General features: G+C 47.1%; 1 protein-coding gene across 2 annotated transcripts in view; it reads left to right on the top strand.

The window, feature by feature from the left end:
• The first annotated feature begins 14,685 nt into the window (after nt 1-14,685).
• LOC136578787 (probable 2-ketogluconate reductase) overlaps nt 14,686-26,399 on the top strand; it is a 44,429-nt gene continuing 32,715 nt past the window's right edge. For both annotated transcript variants that reach the window (XM_066578955.1, XM_066578954.1), the window contains exon 1: nt 14,686-14,774. The gene's annotated coding sequence lies outside the window, so the exon portion shown is untranslated. The remainder of the gene's footprint in view (nt 14,775-26,399) is intronic.

Below are 26,399 nucleotides of genomic sequence, written 5' to 3' on the forward strand. Positions count from 1 at the left end.
ACCCAGCTTTCCCAGATACAGCAATACTAAAACATGGCTGACTATTTACCGGCATGATGGAAGAGGCTGACGTGACATCCTGATGTAGAGTTGTCAGTCGCTGCTGTTTTAACCTTCCGTTCCTGTAAAACTGGCGGAATTTAAAAATATACAATTTGCAAAATTTTAACGTTTTGAAGGAAAAGCGCTGAAAATCGTGTACACATTCTGACGCTTTACGGCGATAGACCCTAGAAATCCCACTAATTTACTTTTCTCCTCCTTTTTCCTCTCATACCCTGTTCAGCGACTTCTTAGCTTCCTGTTTCCGGCCGCCATTACAGATCTCTCAACGTCCTGACAGGAAAATTGGTCATGTTTCGAAAAGAAACCGAAGCCATACTGTCATGGCGACCGTCTTAGCTGTTACTCAGCTTTGCCAGAAATAGCTATACTAAAACATGGCTGACTATTTACCGGCATGACGGAAGAGGCTGACGTGACATCCTGATAGAGAGTTGTATGTTTGTGCGTGTTGTCAGTCGCTGCTGTTTTATGTTTCCCTTCCCGTAAAACTGGCGGAATTTAGGAAAAAGCAATTTGCTGAATTTTGACGTTTTGAAGGAAAAGTGCTGAAAATCGTGTACACATTCTGACGCTTTACGGCGATAGACCCTAGAAATCCCACTAATTTACTTTTCTCCTCCTTTTTCCTCTCATACCCTGTTCAGCGACTTCTTAGCTTCCTGTTTCCGGCCGCCATTACAGATCTCTCAACGTCCTGACAGGAAAATTGGTCATGTTTCGAAAAGAAACCGAAGCCATACTGTCATGGCGACCGTCTTAGCTGTTACTCAGCTTTCCCAGAAATAGCTATACTAAAACATGGCTGACTATTTACCGGCATGACGGAAGAGGCTGACGTGACATCCTGATAGAGAGTTGTATGTTTGTGCGTGTTGTCAGTCGCTGCTGTTTTATGTTTCCCTTCCCGTAAAACTGGCGGAATTTAGGAAAAAGCAATTTGCTGAATTTTGACGTTTTGAAGGAAAAGTGCTGAAAATCTTGTACACATTCTGACGCTTTATGGCGATAGACCCTAGAAATCCCACTAATTTACTTTTCTCCTCCTTTTTCCTCTCATACCCTGTTCAGCGACTTCTTAGCTTCCTGTTTCCGGCCGCCATTACAGATCTCTCAACGTCCTGACAGGAAAATTGGTCATGTTTCGAAAAGAAACCGAAGCCATACTGTCATGGCGACCGTCTCAGTTGTTACCCAGCTTTCCCAGAAACAGCTAAACTAAAACATGGCTGACTATTTACCGGCGTGACGGAAGAGGCTGACGTGACTGTCAGTCGCTGCTGTTTTACGTTTCCGTTCCCGTAAAACTGGCGGAATTTATAAAAAAGCAATTTGCTGAATTTTGACGTTTTGAAGGAAAAGCGCTGAAAATCTTGTACACATGCTGACGCTTTATGGCGATAGACCGTAGAAATCCCACTAATATACGTTTCTCCCCTTGTAGAGCAATCCTTTCCTCTCCGTCTATAGCAACAGGAGGAGGCGTCATGATGTACGGAATTCATGGCTTCCTCAGTAATATTCACACCGCCTCAGGAAGTTTCGCTTCTCCGTTTTTTTGCTGATGTGTAATGTAGCTCAGCCGTTTAGGAGTCTTATTATGTTACATGAAACATTGAAGTTCTGACCAATAGTTTAGTCAACACTTTTCAGGCTTGTTTTTTTTCGGATCAGGTCCATAAAATAGGGCCGAACAAGGTTTATGCAGATTTCCATATATTTTGATTACCAATACATGGGGCTGACCCTCAGACAAAATAAGCAGCTACTATTGTGTCCCATCCTGTCTAGATTGTAAGCTCTTGCTCTCTTTTTCTGTCACCTTATTTGTTTTGGTTACTTTTCCCAATTGTAAATCGCGTCTGAATACGTTGGTGCAATATAAATAACGGTTACTATTAGGTTCCCCATTAAGAACAGAAACCATGATGCTAGTGTGACAGTAGAGTTATCCATATTAGCAGTAACATTTCACACATTGTTTTACTCAATAATTGCGTCATCTGTAACATCACATGACCTGCGCCAGTCTATTCCAATTTCTCTAGTGCATCAGGCTATGATTAAGAACCTCTATCCAAAACAAGTAATTGGTGCCTGTTGAGAGTTGTTTTTTTCAGTTTTTCTTTCACCATTTCATCAATAAATACTTTTTGTGTACTGTAGGAAAGTTGCTCTGGTGATTTGCATTTTGTAAAGTGTCTTCTATACCCCAGATAGTGTATACAGTATACAGTCATCTAATGTAGGGAATGCTCTCCCTTGCATTACACAAACTCAGTCAAACTGTCAAGATTGGGTATGTCAACAGACTTATTAACTATTTCCTGTCTAACCTGAAGAATACAGTACTAGACTTTAATAAAGGCTGAAGGCTGAACCTGTCATGTAATTACAAAGTTTCTCAGCTTTTTATATAAATGGCATCTATAGTTTAACTTATGGTGTTTAAAGGTTGATATAACTTTTATGTATGTATAAAGGAATGTTCACCTTTTATCAACATGTACTTTAAGTCCAACATCTTTAGTATCTTAGTAAGGGTGAATGCAGACGGCAGGGTCGGATCCCGCTCTGAGAATTCACGCAGCGGGAAATGACCCGTGCCCCTGCAGTGATCTGCGGCTCACCTCCTCTGGTGTCCTTTCTCTGCTCTGCGATGTGCCAACCGGCGCACAGAGCAGTCTCATCAGCTCTGACGTTTCTGTGCGGGCCTCTGTGAGGCTCACACAGAAATACGACATGCCGTGATTTGTTTACCGCGTGAGTTTTCACGCGGTTAAATTGCAACTCTCTGCATAGGATTGCATAAACCAAAGCAATCCTATGGCAGTGTGCACGGGCGGGAATTTCCGTCGCCGCGGAATTTCCGTCCGTGTGCATTCACCCTAAGTCTTTGTAATGATTGAGGATCTGCTTTTCTGATCAACTGTCCTTCAGAGTTGAAAAGTGCATGCTTTTGACTAGGTTTCTGTACTTTGTTTGTGGAATAGAAAACATGGCATACTATAGGTTTCTGCCATACAAAAAACATATGTGTGACATATACAGTTTTCTTTTTTACATTACAGTCAATAGAAAACGTATGGAAACATAAAGCTCAACGGTTCTATAGATTTTCCATATGTCTTTTTGCTCTCAGATGTCTAAAAAAAAGTGTTGAACTACAAATTTTTATTAAAAAGAAAGACTTTAAAGTGAAAAACATTACTTTACTCTTTCAGATAAGTCATCAACATCTGATCAGTGCAGGACTGTAACTTGGGACATAATACTTTTTAATGACTAACAAAAATACATGATGTTATAGCGAGCTTTCAAACCTACGCATGGTACTTCCTCAGGCTTAAATGGAATAGATCAGAAGAGGCATGCATATTTATACACACACATATGACAAGGCACAGACATGGTGTGATTAATGTGCACTTAATACAATACCGGAACAGAATGAGAAGAGTAGTAAATAATTAGTCAACTGATAGGGGAAGTGAAAGTTTTATGGTCTCTGAATTTGTGTTAAGGAGGGTCGCTAGGTGAGCATGTTATCTCTGCTCCAGATTTCTCATATTCTCCACTGATGCAAGAAGCCTCCTCCGAGGTTCACTCTGGTCTTGACAGTGTCGAAGGTTGTTATAAATTTGTACTCCCAAATTCTTCTGTGACATTGGGATTTGTAATTGATTTTTAATATAATAATTTAATGTTGTGTCCGTGACTAGAAAAGTGCTCCGCAACAGGTAATCCTGTCTTTCTCCCTTTAATTGTGTGGCAATGAGATCTCATCTTTCCTCTAAGATTTTGTCCTGTTTCTCCAACATAAAGCCCCCCAACAGGACATTTACTGCACAGGATCAGGTGCATAACATCGGACGTGTAACATGTGAATGTTCCCGGGATCTTATAGTCCTGCGGTGTGTTGGGGATCCGTATCCTGTCCGCGGTCCGTACATGTGAGCAGGTCTTACAGCTCTTTACATTACAGGGATAGGTTCCTTTTTGTGTTTCAGAGGGCAATGCACTCCTGATTATAAAGTTCCTCAAATTTGGAGGTTGCCTGTAACACAGAATGGGAGGTTGGGGAATATGGTCTTCAGACGGTCATCCTTGTGTAGGGTATGATGGCGTTCCTTTGCAGTTTTCCTTACTACCTCTAGCTGTGAATTGTAGGTCACTAGTAGAGGTACATGACTGTTTTATTCCTTCTCTGTGTATTGGAGTAGTTGATTTCTGGGTATCCTGGTGGTTCTGGTGATTTGGTCATCAATTGAGGTGGAATGGTAGCCCTGATTTAGAAATGCCCTTTTAAGATAGTATAAATGTTCCTCTCTATCTGTTGGGTTGGAGCAGATCCGGTTGTATCTGATGGCCTGACTGTAGGTGATGGACTTTTTGATGTGTTTAGGATGGGAACTCTCCCATCTGAGGTATGTGGGTCGATCAATCGGTTTTTGGTATAGAGATGTGTGTATTGAGTTGTTTCAGATATTTTTATGGTAGTGTCTAAAAGATGATTTCAGTATATGAGGAGCTTAATGTCAGGTTTATGGTGGGGTGAAATGCATTGAATTTCTCATGAAATTTTATTAGCTCTTGTTCAGTGTTGGTCCAGATGATTAAGATGTCATCAATGGAGCAGAAGTAGGCCAATGGTTTGCTGAAGCAGGAGGCTAGAAAGTCACTTTCCAGTTTTGCCATAAAAAGGTTGGCGTGTTGCGGTGCCATTTTACTGCCCATGGCAGTTCTGGTGAGTTGCAGGAATATCCCTTTGCCAAAGGAGAAATAATTATGTGTGAGGATGAATCTTGTGAGTTGTAACACTGATTTAAAGGCAACCCCATTGGCCTCAAGGTGTGCCTGTCAGGCAGTCAGTCCATCTTCATGTGGGATACTGGAGTATAAGGATTCCACATCCATGGTGGCCAGGATGGTGCCATCGAGGAGGGGACCTACGGTTGACAGTTTGTTCAGTAGGTCAATGGTGTCCTACAAGTAGCTGGTTGTATTTCTCACCAGTGGTTTAAGGGAAACATTTTACCTATCCAGAGATTTTTTTAGTGAGAGTTCCCACACCTGAGATAATTGGCCTCCCTGGGTTGCAAGCTTTGTGTAGTTTGGGAAGCATATAGAATACTCCAACCCTGGGGTTCCCTGGTATCAAGTCTAAAAATTTTGTGGAGCCGACAGACAGGCTTCTGATGACCCTTCTCAATTTCCTAACATATTTTTGAGTCAGGTCTTGATCCAGTTTGATGTAGTATCTGGTGTCCGTCAGCTGAGAATATAGTACAACGCGAATAAAAACTCAAAATTAAATGAAACTCAACACAGAGAATTAAAGGGTTTGTCTGGGATCTTTTTTTTTCTAGAAAACTTAGCTCTTCTTGTCATAAAACAACAGAGTTATATCCCACTTTTCCCTGCTCCCCGTTTGTCCCACACTGCCGCTCAGTCCTCACTCCCGTTGTTTGTTTACAGCAGCAGTCTAGCCTGTTTACGGGATGTCACCGGCTTTTGCGGACAATGAGAGCTCAGAGCTTGATCGCTGAACTCTGTCTTTGGCTGTAGCCTGTGATGTCATGTAAACAGGCTGGGCAGCTTATAAACATGACATTACGGGGGAGACCCAGAGTGGCAGCGCGGCACACAGAAGGGAGAGCAGCTGAATATATGACTCTTTGTTGTTTTATGGCATGGGGGAGCTAGATTTTATAGAAAAAAAGGTCTCAGACAACCCCTTTAACTTTCAAACAATCAATTTTAACCCCTTCCCACCACAGGGCGTAACTGTACGTCCTGGCTCCCTGGTACTTAACGCAACAGGATGTACAGTTACGCCCTGTGGATAGCACAAGATCATAAGAGATCTCATGATATCAGGCAGCAGGTGCCGGCTGTCACCGATAGCCGGTTTCCCTCTGCAACAGCAGGGGTGCATCGGGACAGCGACCCTCGCTATTAACCTCTTCCCTGCCACAATCTATGTAGATCATGGCATGTAAAGGGTTCACAGAGGGAGCGCGCTCCTTCTGTGACATCATTGGACCCTCGTCCTGCTTTTCCAGTGCCTATGATGGTTAATACAAGTGATAAGGCATTGCAGGACAGAAGTCTTGCAATGCTTTATGATAGCGATCAAAGCTGCTCTTGTACAAGTTCCCTACAGTGACATAAAAAGTGTAAAAAAAAATATGTTAAATAAATGGGTTTTTTTGCGCTTTCCCATGTTAGCATAAAATGTTTTTTTCTAAAATTAAAATCCCACATATTTGGTATCGTTGTGTCCGTAACAATGCGTACAATAAATTGAACATGCTTTTTATTCTGCACGGCAAAAAGGGCTAAAAAAAACTGAGACAAAATGCTAAGTTGAACACTAATAAAAGTGATCAAAAAAGCCGTATGTACCCCAAAATAGTACCAATAAAAGCTACAGCCTGTTTTGCAAAAAATAAGCCCTCAAGAAGCCCTTGAAAAATAGAGATGAAAATCCGCCAAAAATCGTTGTATCTGCATGCCTAAAATAGGCCATGTCCTTAAGGAGTTAATTTCAAACAATTACACGTGTCCTCTGACCCAGTAAACCGGATGATCAGTAAATAGTGCGGGCCACCATACTGGGCAATACAGTCAATAACACAATGTGGCATACATTCAGTGGGTGACCGGATACTTTCTTGGGTAGTGTTAACCATGTGCTATTGACTATAGTCCACACTTCCTTTTCATTACAAGGCTGTGAGAGAGCATTCACTCAATGTCCAAACATATTCCACAGATCCTCGATTAGAGGGAGATCTGGGGATGGTTCTGGCTAAAGAATCACTTGGACATGTTGCAAAGAGTGCCTGCTGATCTTTGCTGAGTGGGGCTGCACAATATACTGTGGAAAATAGCAGTGGGCATACCTTGAAGATGTGGTAGTGTGAGGGGCTGTAGCACCTCATCAACATAAAAGCATGTTGTCAATGTGCCTCTGATGTGTGCTAAATAGAGATGAGCGAGCACCAAAATGCTCGGGTGCTCGTTACTCGGGACGAAATTATCGCGATGCTCGAGGGTTCGTTTCGAGTAACGAACCCCATTGAAGTCAATGGGTGACCCGAGCATTTTTGTATATTACCGATGCTCGCTAAGGTTTTCATTTGTGAAAATCTGGGCAATTCAAGAAAGTGATGGGAACGACACAGCAACGGATAGGGCAGGCGAGGGGCTACATGTTGGGCTGCATCTCAAGTTCCCAGGTCCCACTATTAAGCCACAATACCGGCAAGAGTGGGGCCTCCCCCCCCTCCCAACAACTTTTACTTCTGAAAAGCCCTCATTAGCAATGGATACCTTAGCTAAGCACCACACTACCTCCAACAAAGCACAATCACTGCCTGCATGACACTCCGCTGCCACTTCTCCTGGGTTACATGCTGCCCTACCCCCCCCCCCCCACGACCCAGTGTCCACAACGCACACCAAACTGTCCCTGCGCAGCCTTCAGCTGCCCTCATGCCACACCACACTCATGTCTATTTATACATGCGTCTGCCATGAGGAGGAACCGCAGGCACACACTGCAGAGGGTTGGCACGGCTAGGCAGCGACCCTCCTTAAAAGGGGCGGGGCGATAGCCCACAATGCTGTACAGAAGCAATGAGAAATCCAATCCTGTGCCACCTCCATCAGGAGCTGCACACGTGGGCATAGCAATGGGGAACCTATGTGCCACACACTATTCATTCTGTCAAGGTGTCTGCATGCCCCAGTCAGACCGGGGTTTTTTATAAATAGTCACAGGCAGGTACAACTCCGAAATGGGAATTCCGTGTGCACCCACAGCATGGGTGGCTCCCTGGAACCCACTGGCTGTACATAAATGTATCCCATTGCAGTGCCCATCACAGCTGAGGTAACGTCCGATTAAATGCAGGTGGGCTTCGGCCCACACTGCATGCCCCAGTCAGACTGGGGTTCTTTAGAAGTAGACACATGCAGTTACAACTCCCTGTGGACCCACAGCATGGGTGGCTCCCTGGAACCCACCGGTGGTACATAAATATATCCCATTGCAGTGCCCAACACAGCTGATGTAACATCAGCTTTAATGCAGGTGGGCAAAAAATTAATTGGATTACACTGTAGGCAAGGGCCCCAAAAAATTGGTGTACCAACAGTACTAATGTACCTCAGAAAAATTGCCCATGCCCAATCAAGAGGGCAGGTGAAACCCATTAATCGCTTTGGTTAATGTGGCTTAATTTGTAACTAGGCCTGGAGGCAGCCCAGTTAAAATAAAAATTGGTTCAGGTGAAAGTTTCAACGCTTTAATGAGCATTGAAACGTATAAAAATTGTTTACAAAAATTATATGACTGAGCCTTGTGGGCTTAAGAAAAATTGCCCGTTCGGCGTGATTACGTCAGGTTTTAGGAGAAGGAGCAGGAGGAGGAGGATGAATATTATACACAGATTGATGAAGCTAAAAGGTCCACGTTTTTGATGGTGATAGAGAACAATGCTTCCATCCGCGGGTGCAGCCTACGTATTGTTTAGGCATCGCTGCTGTCCGCTGGTGGAGAAGAGAAGTCTGGGGAAATCCAGGCTTTGTTCATCTTGATGAGTGTAAGCCTGTCGGCACTGTCGGTTGACAGGCGGGTACGCTTATCTGTGATGATTCCCCCAGCCGCACTAAACACCCTCTCTGACAAGACGCTAGCCGCAGGACAAGCAAGCACCTCCAGGGCATACAGCGCAAGTTCAGGCCACGTGCCCAGCTTCGACACCCAGTAGTTGTAGGGAGCAGAGGTGTCACGGAGGACGGTCGTGCGATCGGCTACGTACTCCCTCACCATCCTTTTACAGTGCTCCCGCCGACTCAGCCTTGACTGGGGAGCGGTGACACAGTCTTGCTGGGGAGCCAGAAAGCTGTCAAAGGCCTTAGAGAGTGTTCCCCTGCCTGTGCTGTACATGCTGCCTGATCTCTGCGCCTCCCCTGCTATCTGGCCCTCGGAACTGCGCCTTCGGCCACTAGCGCTGTCGGATGAGAATTTTACCATCAGTTTGTCCGCCAGGGTCCTGTGGTATAGCATGACTCTCGAACCCCTTTCCTCTTCGGGTATGAGAGTGGAAAGGTTCTCCTTATACCGTGGGTCGAGCAGTGTGTACACCCAGTAATCCGTAGTGGCCAGAATGCGTGTAACGCGAGGGTCACGAGAAAGGCATCCTAACATGAAGTCAGCCATGTGTGCCAGGGTACCTGTACGCAACACATGGCTGTCCTCACTAGGAAGATCACTTTCAGGATCCTCCTCCTCCTCCTCAGGCCATACACGCTGAAAGGATGACAGGCAATCAGCATGGGTACCCTCAGCAGTGGGCCAAGCTGTCTCTTCCCCCTCCTCCTCATCCTCCTCATGCTCCTCCTCCTCCTCCTCAACGCGCTGAGATATAGACAGGAGGGTGCTCTGACTATCCAGCGACATACTGTCTTCCCCCGCCTCTGTTTCCGAGTGCAAAGCAGCTGCCTTTATGCTTTGCAGAGAACTTCTCAAGAGGCATAGCAGAGGAATGGTGACGCTAATGATTGCAACATCGCCGCTTACCATCTGGGTAGACTCCTCAAAGTTTCCAAGGACCTGGCAGATGTCTGCCAACCAAGCCCACTCTTCTGTAAAGAATTGAGGAGGCTGACTCCCACTGCGCCGCCCATGTTGGAGTTGGTATTCCACTATAGCTCTACGCTGCTCATAGAGCCTGGCCAACATGTGGAGCGTAGAGTTCCACCGTGTGGGCACGTCGCACAGCAGTCGGTGCACTGGCAGATGAAACCGATGTTGCAGGGTGCGCAGGGTGGCAACGTCCGTGTGGGACTTGCGGAAATGTGTGCAGAGCCGGCGCACCTTTCCGAGCAGGTCTGACAAGCGTGGGTAGCTTTTCAGAAAGCGCTGAACCACCAAATTAAAGACGTGGGCCAGGCATGGCACGTGCGTGAGGCTGCCGAGCTGCAGAGCCGCCACCAGGTTACGGCCGTTGTCACACACGACCATGCCCGGTTGGAGGCTCAGCGGTGCAAGCCAGCGGTCGGTCTGCTCTGTCAGACCCTGCAGCAGTTCGTGGGCCGTGTGCCTCTTATCTCCTAAGCTGAGTAGTTTCAGCACGGCCTGCTGACCCTTGCCCACCGCTGTGCTGCCATGCCGCGCGACACCGACTGCTGGCGACGTGCTGCTGCTGACACATCTTGATTGCGAGACAGAGGTTGCGTAGGAGGAGGAGGGTGGTTTAGTGGAGGAAGCATACACCGCCGCAGATACCACCACCGAGCTGGGGCCCGCAATTCTGGGGGTGGGTAGGACGTGAGCGGTCCCAGGCTCTGACTCTGTCCCAGCCTCCACTAAATTCACCCAATGTGCCATCAGGGAGATATAGTGGCCCTGCCCGCCTGTGCTTGTCCACGTGTCCGTTGTTAAGTGGACCTTGGCAGTAACCGTGTTGGTGAGGGCGTGTACAATGTTGCGGGAGACGTGGTCGTGCAGGGCTGGGACGGCACATCGGGAAAAGTAGTGGCGACTGGGAACCGAGTAGCGCGGGGCCGCCGCCGCCATCATGCTTTTGAAAGCCTCCGTTTCCACAACCCTATACGGCAGCATCTCCAGGCTGATCAATTTGGCTATGTGCACGTTTAACGCTTGAGCGTGCGGGTGCGTGGCGGCGTACTTGCGCTTGCGCTCCAACACTTGCGCTAGCGACGGCTGGACGGTGCGCTGAGAGACATTGGTGAATGGGGCCGAGGACAGCGGAGGTGAGGGTGTGGGTGCAGGCCAGGAGACGGTAGTGCCTGTGTCCTGAGAGGGGGGTTGGATCTCAGTGGCAGAATGGGGCACAGGGGGAGAAGCAGCGGTGCAAACCGGAGGCGGTGAACGGCCTTCGTCCCACCTTGTGGGGTGCTTGGCCATCATATGTCTGCGCATGCTGGTGGTGGTGGCTCCCCGGCTGATCTTGGTGCGGCAAAGGTTGCACACCACTGTTCTGTTCTGCACTCTCAGTGAAAAACTGCCAGACCTTTAAGGACCTCGGCCTCTGCAGGGTGGCATGGCGCGAGGGGGTGCTTTGGGAAACAGTTGGTGGATTATTCGGTCTGGCCCTGCCTCTACCCCTGGACACCGCACTGCCTCTTGCAACCTGCCCTGCTGCTGCCCTTGCCTCCCTCTCTGAAGACCTGCCCTCAGTAGGCGTAGCAAACCAGGTGGGGTCAGTCACCTCATCGTCCTGCTGCTCTTCCTCTGAATCCTCTGTGCGCTCCTCCCTCGGACTTACTGCCCTTACTACTACCTCACTGATAGACAACGGTGTCTCATCGTCATCGGCCTCCTCACCCACTGAAAGGTCTTGAGACAGTTGCCCAAAGTCCCCAGCCTCATCCCCCGGACCCTGGGAACTTTCCAAAGGTTGGGCATCAGTCACGATAAACTCCTCTGGTGGGAGAGGAACCATTGCTGCCCAATCTGAGCAGGGGCCCGAGAACAGTTCCTGGGAGTCTGCCCGCTCCTCAGTATGTGTCATTGTAATGGAGTGAGGAGGCTGGGAGGAAGGAGGAGCAGCAGCCAGAGGATTCAGAGTTGCAGCAGTGGACGGCGCAGAACTCTGGGTGGATGATAGATTGCTGGACCCATTAATTGTGAGATGAATGTGGGGATGCCAGAAACGTGCCTCTCTCCTAGTACCGCAGCAGTCGGCTGCGATACACCTGGATCAGGAGCTCGGCCTGTGCCCACACCCTGACTTGGGCCTCCGCGTCCTCACCCGCGTCCACGTCCTCTAGGCCTACCCCCAACCCCTCAGCATGCTGTATTACCAGTAATGCAGAAACAGAACGCTGTAATTAAATGTGCCGCTTATTGGCCTGTGGTTGGAGGCTGACTTCGCTTACGGAACGCCAGGAAATAATTTTGCGCAAGCCTGCTGTAACACGTAGCTGGCTGCGTATGAATTAGGAGGACAACTACCCCCAGCACAGACCCAGAACACTGAGGACAGTCACAGGCAGCCCAAATAGATTTTTTGCCCCAAATGTTTTTGGAAAGGCCCACTGCCTATATACACTGTATATGTCTTCTCTCTCTGCGTCACCACTACTAGCCCTGGAGTATGTCAAATAACTGCAGACTGTTGCACTGTGGACTGGAATACAGCGGTGATTTAACAGCCAACACAGAGCCAGGAAATAATTTTGCGCAAGCCTGCTGTAACACTTAGCTGGCTGCGTATGAATTAGGAGGACAACTACACCCAGCACAGACCCAGAACACTGAGGACAGTCACAGGCAGCCCAAATTGATTTTTTTCCCAAAATGGCCCACTGCCTATATACACTGTATATGTCTTCTGTCCCTGCCTCACAATATATGTCTTCTGTCCCTGTCTCACCACTACTGGCCTTGCACTATGTATAATTACTGCAGGGCGCAATGCTCTGCACGGCCGATATACAAAAAAAAAAAAAGGTGCAACACTGCAAAAAGCAGCCTCCACAGTACTGCACACGGTTAGATGTGGCCCTAAGAAGGACCGTTGGGGTTCTTGAAGCCTAAAATCACTCCTAACGCTCTCCCTATAGCAGCTCCAGCAAGACAGCACTTTCCCTGAACTATGTCAGAATGCATCTGTGGCGAGCCGCGGGAGGGGCCGATTTTTATACTCAGGTGACACCTGATCTCTCCAGCCACTCACTGCAGGGGGGTGGTATAGGGCTTGAACGTCGCAGGGGGAAGTTGTAATGCCTTCCCTGTCTTTCTATTGGCCAGAAAAGCGCGCTAACGTCTCAGAGATGAAAGTGAAAGTAACTCAAACATCGCGTGGTACTCGTCACGAGTAACGAGCATCTCGAACACACTAATACTCGAACGAGTATCAAGCTCGGACGAGTACGTTCGCTCATCTCTAGTGCTAAAGTTGATCGGCTGTTGATGCTGATGGCATTCCAAAGCAGGATTCCACGCTGATAATTTCACAGTGTCATAGTAAGTCTTCAACATAGCAGTCTCCTAATTTGTTTTCTTGTTCTCCTTTAAAGTTCTGGTCCTTTGAAATTCAAGATGATCTGTTCTTTGCTTGAAACAAGTGGTAATTAATCTGATTTGACAGATCAGACACTGGATTAAAGAAATTTCACTTTATGCGTTTTTGCTATTAGTGTACCTTGACACCACCAGGAAGAACTGGTGGAGTCAAGATTGTCAGGGTGGGTGATGCCCCCTGCAGCTAATTGGCTGCAGATCTCGATGGGCTGCAGGTCCTGGCAGCCCACTAAACTAGAGCAGCAGCTGCAGTGATTTCTGAGAGGGATAGAGGGTTAGGATGAGGGCAAAGTGTACCACTTAGTCTTATAGATCTAAGGCTAACTGTTACACCTAACCCTGACCCTAGCCCTCCATCCCTGGCACAAATAGTCTGCCGCAATGTCTGCCGCCACTGCCCACTACAGCCAGGTCACCGGGGAAAGGTGTGTGCTGCTGCCGCACCACTCAAAGTTTACTGACAGACCAGTAGAGGCACGACTCCGTCGACAACTATGTTGAAGCAACGCTCTGTTACTGGCCCCAACACCAATGGCGAGTGCAAGCAGTCCAGCGGGGAACACGCTGTGCCACCGACTTTCACTCGCCTGGTAAGCACATTTAACTGAATTCCAGGACCTGAGATGGGGGAGTGGCCAAGCTGTCAACCTGAGTGTATCTTCTCACCACCCACATGTCTCGTGGCGTCAAGATACACTAATAGCTATGTTTTTTGTGTATGTGTCTAGGATAGGTGTGTATACTCTATTTCAATACTCAAGTGGGAAATTACAGTCCAAACCATCAGTACCTATCAGAATCATGCATGCTGAACCATAAAAATTACATTGTTTTAGTGTAGATGTGTTTTTTACATTTTCTATTTTTACCATAACAAGTTAAGAGATCTTTTTAAGACATTTTTCATAATACCAGCTCTAGCTCTTGGTAATGCCAGGATAGCACTTACACAAAAGACACTGGTGACTAAAGTAATTTTATCGCTGAGACCTATAACTTTTTTATTTTTCTATCGACGGCACTGTGTGAGGACTTGGGGTTTTTTTTTGCATGAAAAGCCATAGTCTATATTGGTATTATTTTAGGGCTTTCCGGCTTTTTCATTACTACCAATTATGTTAATTTGTTAACTGCTTTTTTTTTGCTAAATAAAAAACAACTTTATTGAACTTATTTGTACTGCTTTTTTAGTCCCTACTAGGACTTGAACATGCAATTGTTTGATCGCTTTCCTAATATACTGCAATACTTTGTATTGTAGTATACTGAATATCTGCTGACATCCTATTAAAGGAGATGTCCCGAGGCAGCAAGTGGGGTTATACACTTCTGTATGGCCATAATAATGCACTTTGTAATATACATTGTGCATTAATTATGAGCCATACAGAAGTTATAAAAAGTTTTATACTTACCTGCTCCGTTGCTAGCGTCCTGGTCTCCATGGTGCCGACTAATTTTTGGCCTCCGATGGCCAAATTAGCCGCGCTTGCGCAGTCCGGGTCTTCTGCTGTTCTCTATGGGGCTCCGTGTAGCTCCGTGTAGCTCCGCCCCGTCACGTGCCGATTCCAGCCAATCAGGAGGCTGGAATCGGCAGTGGACCGCACAGAAGAGCTGCGGTCCACGGAGGAAGAGGCCATCTTCAGCGGTGAGTAGAGAAGTCACCGGAGCGCCGGGATTCAGGTAAGCGCTGTGCGGGTGGTTTTTTTAACCCCTGCATCGGGGTTGTCTCGCGCCGAACGGGGGGGGGGTTTAAAAAAAAAAAAACCCGTTTCGGCGCGGGACATCTCCTTTAAGCTCTGCCACGGGTTGGACTGAACAATCATGACAGCCATGGGGATGTTCACAAAGCCCCAGGCTGCCATGGTAATTGAACATTACCCTGCAATCCCTTTGCAAGCTGTTTGGGGGACAGCAGGAGTCTCCTCCGTCTGTCTAGTTGTTTAAATGCCCCAGTCAGCAACTGCAGCATTTAAAGGATTAAACAGCTTCTAAAATTGGATTACATGAAGGGGTTAACTAACAGAAACAAATTAACTGCAAATAAACAGGCCAATAACAGTCATGGGATAACAGTAAACTTCCAGAAACATTCTACCAATATATTTAGGATCCGAACAGCCTCATGCAAGTTGATTGGACAGACTCGGTCTGCCAAACTGGATGAACTTTGCTTAAGGGCTAATGCCCATGGAAAGATTATCGCTGCAGAATTCACAGCCAGACCGTTCATGGACATGCAATGGTAAATGATTCTCCCCTGCCTACGAGCTGAAATCGACTGCGATTTTCCGCTCGTGGGGGAGAATCACATCATGTTCTATTCTGTGCGGAAAATCGCATGGACGGCTTCATTGCAGTCAATGGAAGCTGTCCGTCCCACGATATTCCGCGCAGTAGACACTGCAGAAGTACCGCAAGAATCCGTGTCACAGCCCAGTGCTGGCGCGTCAGGCACTGCACATGCGTGCCAGCCAAGACGCTTGTGGCGGATCCTGAGAGGTGAATATAGGATCTCTGGGGGGCGCCGGGTCTGATTCCGCTATGAGATTTCGGAATCTGACCCGGCCATGGACATGAAGCCTTATACCAATGAATACTGAAATAAATATTCAGAATAATTTAATCTCTTCCAGACATCTGACATACATGTACAGTGCAGGTTCAGGGATTGAAGTTTATCCCCTAAGATGCCACAGTCAAGAGCAACCGTAGCATCTAAGTGGTTAGACAAAGGGGGTTCCATCTGTCACCTCACCCCATTGGCCCCAGGAATGCCATCCTTGGGTAGTGATGTCAGCCTGAGGAGTATGCAAATAAGGGAGATGGAATAAATCCTCCACAGTGCCACCTATTGAAAGGCAGCATTCCTTCAAGTCAAAGTGGGACTTTTTATACAAGTCTTCTTACAATGACTGGGAATCAAAAGCAAAGCCAGACTCCATGTACATACAGCTGTTTCCGGGTTATTGCCCATCATCAGTGTACAGTAGGAGTCTGGCTTTTGCTAGTGAGAGGCCTGGGACAGGGGTCAGAAACGCTCTTTTCTCCTTAGGGAGAGCAACTATAAACTAAGTGAGGAGACTCAAATGGCCACGCACGCTCCTCTGGGTAATATGCAAATAAGGGAGATGGAATAAATCCTCCACAGTGCCACCTATTGAAAGGCAGCATTCCTTCGAGTCAAAGTGGGACTTTTTATACAAGCCTTGTTACAATGACTGGGAATCAAAAGCAAAGCCAGACTCCATGTACATACAGCTGTTTCCGGGTTATTGCCCATCATCAGTGTACAGTAGGAGTCTGGCTTTTGCTAGTGAGAGGCCTGGGACAGGGGTCAGAAACGCTCTTTTCTCCTTAGGGATGATGGGCAATAACCCGGAAACAGCTGTATGTACATGGAGTCTGGCTTTGCTTTTGATTCCCAGTCATTGTAAGAAGACTTGTATAAAAAGTCCCACTTTGACTCGAAGGAATGCTGCCTTTCAATAGGTGGCACTGTGGAGGATTTATTCCATCTCCCTTATTTGCATATTACCCAGAGGAGCGTGCGTGGCCATTTGAGTCTCCTCACTTAGTTTATAGTTGCTCTCCCTAAGGAGAAAAGAGCGTTTCTGACCCCAGCCTGAGGAGTAATACACCATTTACACAGGATGACTGTCAGCTAAACGATCTGCACAAGTGGGTGTCGTCACCACTACTTGTTGGCGCTCGTGCAGAGTATTTAGACAGGCAGATCACTGCTGGGTATCACTGACTTCTTGCTCAATCTATGTGAAGTGCTGAATGAAGAATGTTTAGATGCAGCGAGAAGTGAGCGACAAACGAAAAGTAAACAAATAGTAAACGATGGCTTTGCATTTAGACATAATGATTATTGCGCATTTTCCTGTCTACTGAGTGTGCAGCTGCGGATAAATGTCTCCACTTTGGGCATAAAGCCCAATGCACATGGGTGTATTTGCATTGCGGAATCCGGTGAGGGCATCTGCCTTCGAATTCCGCAGCAAATACTGCCCATAGACATGCTATGTAAAAGCGCTTTTCCATGTCCACGAGCGGAAATCAATTGCAATTTTCCGCTCGTGGAGGAAAAATCACAGCATATTCTATTTCGGCGCAGATTCCTTCCATTAAGGTCAAAGGAAGCCGTCCTATACACAGCCCGTCAGCAGCTGCCACTGCAGACGGGCCCCAGAATCCACATCATCGCTTAGGGACGGCGTGGCATCATTCATCTGTACTGCGCCGGCCGGCACATCTGCATTACAGATGAAGAACACTGCGGACAAGTACACAGGGGTCACCGGCCAGTCACCAATTTGGATTCCACTGCGGGATCCCACCTGCCGTGTGTATTCGGCCTTACTGAGGGTGTACATCGCTCTGTGCCCTAGTATGTTTGCAGCTGCCATGGCGCAGTTTTCTGAGCTATGCTATTTGCTGCCTGATATTAAGCTTTAGATCTCTACTCTGTGATGTGCCTGAAGATTCTAAGTGCATTTCTGCACATGTGCATAATCAGGTAAAGGTACCTTTACACGGTCCAACAGTCAACCAAGTAATTGCTCAAATGAGCAATTACGGGCGACTGTCAGCCCCCAAAAGGGCGCTGAGCGAGAAGTCACACAACAACTACTGAACAGCTTCTTGCTCAATGAAAAACAAGAGTTGCTCAATCGTTGAACAGCTCCCGCTTACTGTGAATGGAGATCTCCGACCACTGGATCATCTGAGATTCCTAGTCTATCTTTCGGTGCCCTGGCACAAATAATTAATTTATTGCTATGAGCTACAGTTTGCACCATGTACAGTATAGGTGTCTCATGCTTCTAAAAATTTTATGTTCAAAAGTATTTTATTGAAAGTTTTTCGTAATATACATTTTACAATAAAGTCAGTTCAAATCAGACTCGTTCTGTTCTTCTTGTGTCTTCATCACATATAGTGTATCAGCTTGGACTAACATAAACTGCTCTTCTGGTCTTATATTATATAATGAATAACTCGTATTAAATTCTATATTACCCTCTTTGTGATGTGTTATTGGCTTCTGATGTTGCTTCTTATTTCTTATCCTAGGAAAACCCAACAATAACGCGGGTTACCAAAGCTTATAGTCTAAAGACCGACGACTACCTCGCCCAGGGTATATCCCTGGACGTGTTGTCTGCCGGTTCCGGAAAACTTGATAAACATATTAATATGTCTAAACGGGATGAGTGGGGGAGCAGAGAGAAGAGTGTGGGGAAGGGGTTTTGGGAGGGGAAGAAGGTAGGAGAGAAGAGAGAAATTAGAGAAGTGAGAAAGTAGAGAAGTAGAAAAGTAGAGAGGTAGAAAGAGCCTCGTTGCGTCTCATGCCTCAGTGTGTTCACTATTCCAGTGATTTATCACCGAGAGGGTAATTCACCCCTCGAGAGCCATCCATCGAAATCTGTTGATTTACGAAATGTCAACCATGGTTCCCATGTTACGTGGTAGACTGCGTAATTATTGTCATCTTCTGCTCTTAACTCCTCCATATGGTTTATCTAATCTACGGCAGTTACCCAGTTCAATCTGGACGGTGGAGTCTGAGATCTCCAGAGACGAGGGATTGTGACCCTAGCTGCCAGGAGGAAAAATCGGAGAATTCTTTTTTTATTTACCCCTATTGACCCCGGTAGAATAGATAGAAGAGCGATCTCTGGGGTGAAAGCTAGTGACCCCCTGCTCAAAGCATTGTGTAGCTCCTCAATCGCCTTCCAAAACGTGTAATCTGGGGGCAGGACCACCAGATGTGGGTGAGTGTTCCTGTTTCCGTCAAACATCTCCAGCACAGGTCAGATACTCCTGGATAAAATCTGGCTAGTCGTGCCAGGGTACGATACCACCGTGTGAGTAATTTGTAGTTAAGTTCTTGGTGGTTCCCCGACACTGTCATCTTATGTGTCAAACAGTGAGCTTTAGCCCAGTCCTCTTCTGGCACGGCTCGCTCCAGCTCCGTCTCCCATGATTTCCTGTATCCATCCCCAGCGTCCTGACCTCCCTCAGCGACCAGGATGCCGTAGACTACGGATATCTCCCCCTTCTTTTTCTGAGGTGCTTCACATAGCTCCTCAAAGGGCGTTGATGGTAATGTTAGTTTGGCTGTTGGCCCCAAGGTTTTTATGTAATGAGCAATCTGATGATACTGGAACCACGCACCCGTCCACGCCCCCCCCCCCCTCCCCTGAGCGCGTCCAGCTGCAGAATTCCATTTTCGTCCACAATGTCACGCACCCTAGGGCATTGTAACCTCAGACCCTCCAGTAGTGGTAGTCCGGCATCTCCCTGTGGGAAGCCTGGGTTCCCTTTCAGGGGTGTCCATGGCCCTGGTATCCTCATCAAACCACTTCTCCCTGCGAAGCCATCCCATATTTTCAGTATTGTGTTCATTAATGGGGATACCTTAATTCCCCGTCTACCCAACCCCTCCTTTAGCCAGAATAACCCCTGTATTTGTTTTGTGGTGGTTGTTCGTTCTAGCTCCACCCAGTGTTCCGTGGGGTCCTTTCGTGTTAGATCTAATACAACTTTACATATTGTGGCTCTATAGTATAGGCGTAGGTCTGGCATCCCCAATCCCCCTCTATCCTTCCGCTGTGTCAGCAGCTTATAGCTAAGACGCGGCCTAGATCCTCTCCATACAAAGGGGGTTGCTGCTTTTTGGAACCTGTTGAAGTAATCTTTTGGTATTCTTATGGGTAATGTTTGGAAAAGATAAAGGAGTCTGGGTAGTGCATTCATTTTGAGCGTATTGATTCTGCCAAGCCAGGAGAGGTTCTGTGTTCTCCATTTATCTAGATCTCTTATTATAGTGGTGAGGGTGGGTTCGAAGTTCAATCCAAATAGTTTCCCGGGGTCTGGGGACAGGACCACCCCCAAATACTTTATTTGATCTTCTCTACATCTCAAAGATAGTTTAGATGTTAGCGGTGTGACCTCCTCTGCCGAGAGTGTGATGTTTAGAACCTCTGATTTGGTCATATTGATTTTGAAATTGCTGACCCGGCTATATTTTTCAAATTCGTGCAGTATAGAAGGTAGGGTTGTTTTGGGATTTGTCATATAAATTAGCAGGTCATCCGCAAACAGTGCTACCTTATGTTCGTTCCCGGTTATTTCGTATCCCCTTATTTCTTTGTTCTCCCTTATGGCGTTGGCTAATGATTCCATCACCAATGCGTATAGTGTTGGGGATAGAGGACAACCTTGGCGTGTTCCGTTTTTTATGCTTATTGGATTGGATAGCGTGCCGTTTACCCTTATCTGGGCCGTGGGGTTATTGTATAGGGCCATAATCCATTGTCTGCATCTGTTGCCTAACCCTATCTGTCTCAGTGTGGCTTCTAAGAACGGCCAGCTGACTCGGTCAAAGGCCTTTCCGGCATCAACCGAGATCAAGCCTAGAGGTGTGTTCATCTCTTTTGGTCGTTCTATCAGCGAGAGTGTTCTTATGGTGTTGTCCCTGGCTTCCCTTCCAGGGACAAACCCTACCTGGTCTCTATTAATAGTCTCCCGAGTTATTGGTTTTAGGCGTGTGGCGATAATCTTCGCGAAGATTTTTGTGTCAATATTTAGCAAGGATATCGGCCGATAGTTTTCGCACGCCGCCGGGTCCTTACCGGGTTTGGGAATTACAGTGATAGTAGCCTGTAAGGCTTGTGGAGGGAAGGTGCATGTGTCTGAGATTGCGTTGAAGGTTTTGTTTAGAATAGGCGCTAGCATTTCTCCAAAAGATTTGTAAAACCTTGGAGTGAAGCCGTCAAGGCCTGGGCTTTTCCCTATTTTTAACTCTTTTATTTCTTTGATGACTTCTTGCTCTAGAAAATCCTCCTCCAGTGCCTGTGATTGGTCTGTGAGGATCGTTTTCGGGGCGTGTGACTGTAGGTATTGGTCTATCTCCCCTTGTTCTACTGGATTTTTTATGTTGTACAGCTCGCTATAATAGTTCTGGAAGCATTCTAGGATATCTTTCATCGCGTGTACTTTCCCTTTTTCTTTTGATTTCATTGCAAAGATGTATGTTTGGTTGCCTCGGGGGTTTAGTGCTCGCGCTAGCCACGTTCCGCTTTTGTTACCATACTCATAGAATTTTCCTTTGAGTCTATCTCTCATGCATAGGTCGTTTTTATCTAGTGTTTCTAGCACCTGTTGGCATAACTCTGAGATTTTCGCGCTCAAGGCCAGTGTGGGTTTAGTTTTGTTGGCTTGCTCCGCCCTATCTAACCGAGCTATTAAGTTTGATAACTTCCCCACCCTGTCCCTTTTGAGGCGTGCTCCATGGGAGATGAAGACCCCCCTTAGCACACACTTGAGGGCTTCCCACTGAACTGTCGGGGATGTTGTGTCTGTTCTATGTGTTTCTATAAAGGTCTCTATGGTCTGTCTGACCTCCTGTTGGCAGCATGAGTCGTTTAAGAGATTATCGTTTAATCTCCAGGAGTTCAGGAACCCTCTCTTTCCCATTCCCCGGAGTGCCCCGTAGACAGGTGCGTGGGTCCAACCAAATGAAGTTGCCCATAGAGCACCTGGGGTCTAGGTCCAAAAGATCGTGTGAAATAAAGATGTAGTCGAGCTTCCCGTAACTGTTGTGTGTTACTGAGTGGTGGCTGTAGTCCTTGACCCCCGGATGAAGAGTCCTCCAGAGGTCAACTGTCTTCGCAGTCTACGCAAGGCCGTCAGTGAGGGTCCGGACTTACCCGATGATGAATCCAGCTCTGGGTCTAGGCCGAGGTTGAGGTCCCCGCTGAGGACGATCCTTGAGCCAGAGGCGAACCGTGCCAGTTCTCCGAGGATCCGACAGCTGAACTGGACCTGTCCTGAATTTGGAGAGTAAATGTTAGCTATTGATAATATACATCCACCCACATCCAGCTTTAGGAAGATAAATCTCCCTTCACTGTCTGCCTTTGTGGCCAGTACTCTCTGTGGAAGTGTCTTGTGAATTACAATCGATGCCCCACATGTCCTTTTTTCAGGATGTACACTATGATACCAGTTCGAGTAATATCTATTGTTTCCCTTAGGGACTTGCTCTGCTTTGTAGTGTGTCTCCTGCAGGAGGACTATCTTAACCCGTTTCTTGTGCATATGCGCAAGTATTTGTCCCCACTTAGCTGGGGCGTTCATTCCCCTGGCGTTGTACGAACAGAACGTCAGCCCTGCCATGGTTTAAGATCTTTGGCTGGGTGGGTGGCTCTGGATAAGGATCGCGACAGAGGCACTAGTGAGGCAGAAGCCCAAGAAAGAAAAGAGGAGAGATGGGGGTGTGTGGAATAGAGACGGGTGACAGAAAACCATTGTTCTGTCGATTGGAACTAGAACTTCCAATCTAGTAGAGTGGGTAACCAACCATGGGTTGGTTGCGGACGGTACACAGGTATCATCCATCCCGTGGGGTGAAGAAACCAGGCAGCGGAGGGAGTCTCCTCCCACTGCCCTCACCGGCAAACCAAACAAATAGTTAGTGAAATACTTATATTGTTAACACTTCGCTAAAAATAAACACTTATTCAACCGTGGTGCAGCTTGGTATTCTTATAACACATTATGCTGTTGTCCCCTGTGGCCCCCCTCCCCCAATCCAGTGACTCTCGCCTAGCAGGCTTAGCGAGACTCAATGGTTGGAGTCATGTGTGCTCTTCTTGCATGTTATTCTGGCTTGAGTCCACATGTCCTCTATGGCTAGGGCAACATTATGCCAGGCGATCAGCGCTTTGCCCTGCTATTGGTCTCTGTGGGATCTGACCTCCTGCCAGGGCTCTCTTGGGGCCCCTGTTGGTAAAGCTGGGACATAAGGCCAGTCTGGTATCGTCACCATGGGCAGCTCTAGAGTTCCCAAAAAGACTGGCAGGTCTGCTGGTGACTTAAAGGAAGCAGTTTTTCCGTTTCTCGTGGCTGTAAGTTGGAACGGATACCCCCATCTATAAAGGATATGATTAGCTCTCAGTTCATCCAAGATCGGTCTCACTGCTCTGCGTAGTTGCAACGTGCGCCTTGCTAGATCTGGGAACACTTCTATGGGGGTTCCGTTATATGTTATTGTGTCCTTTTTTTCGCGGGCCTTTTTCATTATTGCTTCCTTGTCCTTGAAGTAGTGCATGCGGCAGACCACATCACGCGGTCTATTTGGGTTGTCTGGTTTAGGGCCTAGAGTCCTGTGTATGCGGTCAATCTCGACTTGGTGCTCGGGGCCCCTTTGTAGCAGAGAGCCGAAAAAATTTCGGGTCCATTCCTCCAACTGTGCCGGCATGATCTCTTCCGATAATCCCCTCAGGTGCAGGTTGTTACGCCTGTGGCGATTTTCAATATCGTCGATATGCGTCATAATGTCAGCCATTTGTATAGCTTGCGCATTGATCGCTTGGCTGTGTGTTTCTAGTGTAGAAAGGACCTTTTCGTGTGCCTCTTCCTCTAAGCTTAGCCGATTGCCCACTTGTTTGATCTCTTGTTGTAGCATTGACAGAGCTTCCTTATGGGAGGCCTCCAACCTCTGAAAGTCACTTTTAGTCGGCAGTGCGCGCAGGTGAACCTTCCAGTCCCACTCATCCTCTGATGAGGGATCTCGGATCTGTGGTTTGGGCTTAGGCGTTTTAGGTCTGGTCGCCATATTGGCGCTCTTGCGCGTCTTTTGTACAGGGCTGTGTCTCTCCTCTTGTGGGCTGCTGCCGCCACTATCAGCTTCTGTGTCTGCTGAACTGTAGCCCTGGGTGTCTGACCTTCTACCTCTGGTCGGTTTGGGGGGTGCACAGTCCCTTGTGGGGGATAGCTGGGCAGACGGGGCTCTGTATGTGAGGGGGTCTCCCCCCTTGTACTGGGGCTTCAGGCCCTGAGGTGGGTTATGTGGGACCCCCGCTGTGTATGAGGTGTCTATTGACTCAGGAGACTTATCTGTCCCGCCGGCCTCTGGATCTCCCGCCTCCTCTGCGGCTCTGTCCTCTTCACCCCCGCTGTCTGCCGTGCTCAGCGCTGCGCTCACGTGTCCCGGCGCCATCTTGGGTGGGGGAGCTGCCGAGCCGCGGCTCCCAAAGTACCGCTGGATTGTCTGCGGGTCCTCTTCGGCAGCGTCCTGCGACCTCCCGGTGCCTCTCCGCTTCACCATCTTGCCCTCTGGGTGGTTTTTGTTCCTCACGGTCCTCGGTAAGCTGTGTTTGCCGGTGCTAGCAGCGGGAGCTTGGAGTGTGCGACCTACTCCTGCATAGCCAGGCTCCGCCCCTGCTTCTAAAAATTTTGAGCAAAGTTTATCTCTTTCAGACAGCCTTCGGGTCATAACTTCAAAAATCCAAGTGTGCCTTTCATTAATTTACTATAATAGCATGCCGTGGGAGAAGAAGGTGTAATGAAGCTTCTTGATTCTTGTCTATTCATATGAGTAATAATAAATTTACACCGTTTTGCAAAAAAATGCTCTTTTCCATTTTTTTGTGTTAATAATAATCTTTATTTGTATAGTGCCAACTTATTCCGCAGCGCTTTGCTTTGTATCCACTCTGTCTAGCAGTGGTAAAGCTTAAGGCTGGCTGTCCAGGGTGAGTTGTCATTGCGAGATACGCGGCAATAAAGTACCCGTGCAGTTCGCATGACACGCTTTTTGCCGCGAGTCTCCGCAGTGAGCTTATCATTTAGATAGGCTCATCATGGAGACTGGTAGTGCTCCCCCCTCCTCCCCTGCTACCGATATTCCATCCCGGCCGTGGCCAGGCACACTTAAGTTGACCTATCTCTGTTAGGGATAGGAACGCTGGTTGAGGCCAATTCTCCTTAAATATTGCCTCTCAGATGCCGAGGATTACAAGGAAAGATCAAATTATTAGTTGTAATTTTCCTTCCCTGAATCCGAAGCAGCACAACTTTTTCCCACCCTACATAAATTCTCTTGCTGCGTACTTCACAAGTGGCTTCTGTCTCAGGAGATTTGTATGTCGATCAGCTAATGTAATCATTTTATATTAATTGCTTAACCACTCGTGTTTTTTCTTCTGTCCTAGTAGGCGGAAGGCAAAGTAAACCAGTATGTATTCTGCTGCATCAGGTTCAAGGAAAGAAATATTACAGGTAACAATCTGATCTTCATTTAGAGTTATTGTTTTCAGGATATGGCAGCACAAAAACCCTTCATATATATATATATATATATATATATATATATATATATGCAATTGTACAAAATGTAAAAATCTATATAAATGTGGCATCACAATTAAATTGACCCACTGAATAAAGTTACGGTAATATGCCATTTATACTGTCAGATGAAAACCGTAAAGCCGAAACCCAAAGTACCATGGTGGAATAGTTGTTTTGTTCTATTCTCCACTCATATTACTAAGTTGACGTAAAAAAAATTATATAGAAGTAAAGTTATGGGAAACAAAAAGATACGGTGCTTCATAATCCCAATAGCAAATGTGTGAAACACAAGATGTTAGGTAATACGCTCTGCTTGATAAGAGGCATTAATGCCAGGCACAGCTCTGTCTCAAAACATACTGTTATTGATATCAACTGACTGCCGTTGTTCCTTCACTGAGATGGAGGTGTCACTGCAGTCTTGGAGATGCCACATGCAGGCAGGTTCCCTGGGGTTAGGCTGGCTGTCTACGGACGTTGCGAAGTCCAATCTCCGCCGGTCAGCCCTATCTGATAGATAGGCTGGCCGCGGAGAATCAGGGCAATTCGCCACATGCTGCAAACTGCCCGCCGCGAGCGAAGAATCGCAATGATTCTCTGCTCATGGACAGGGGCCGGCTCTTTCAATAGCAATGCTATGGAAAGCGTCGGCCGGCATGATTCGCCAGCGGTTTACCGCCGGCGAATACACATCCCTAAAGAGGGGGCCTTAGTTGTCTTGTTACAGTAGGGATCTGTCTAATCTATCTATCTATCTAACACCGGCTGGCAGTTATAAGTTATACATCTCCCTGTATATACATGCACACTTTACACACAATTAAAAAGCGCATCAAAAACACATGTGGCTTTTAATAGTGTATGCAGTTTCTTATAAATCTATGTGGTCTTTGAATACAGCATGTATGTTTTTTTAATGAGTTTTATTGTGTGGTTTTTATTGTGGTTCAAAAGTACAACAAAAAACATGAACACACCCTAAGACCACTTTCACACATCCGTTCAGAAAACGCAGCTCGAAATCGTGGCATTTTTACTACAATTTCGAGCAACATTTTTGAACACATGGTACAGCGTTTAACAGTGCTTTTTTAATGCACCCCATCATTGTGATGGGTGA

The sequence above is a fragment of the Eleutherodactylus coqui genome, chromosome 9 (assembly GCF_035609145.1).
Source record: "Eleutherodactylus coqui strain aEleCoq1 chromosome 9, aEleCoq1.hap1, whole genome shotgun sequence".
NCBI classification, from domain to species: domain Eukaryota; kingdom Metazoa; phylum Chordata; class Amphibia; order Anura; family Eleutherodactylidae; genus Eleutherodactylus; species Eleutherodactylus coqui.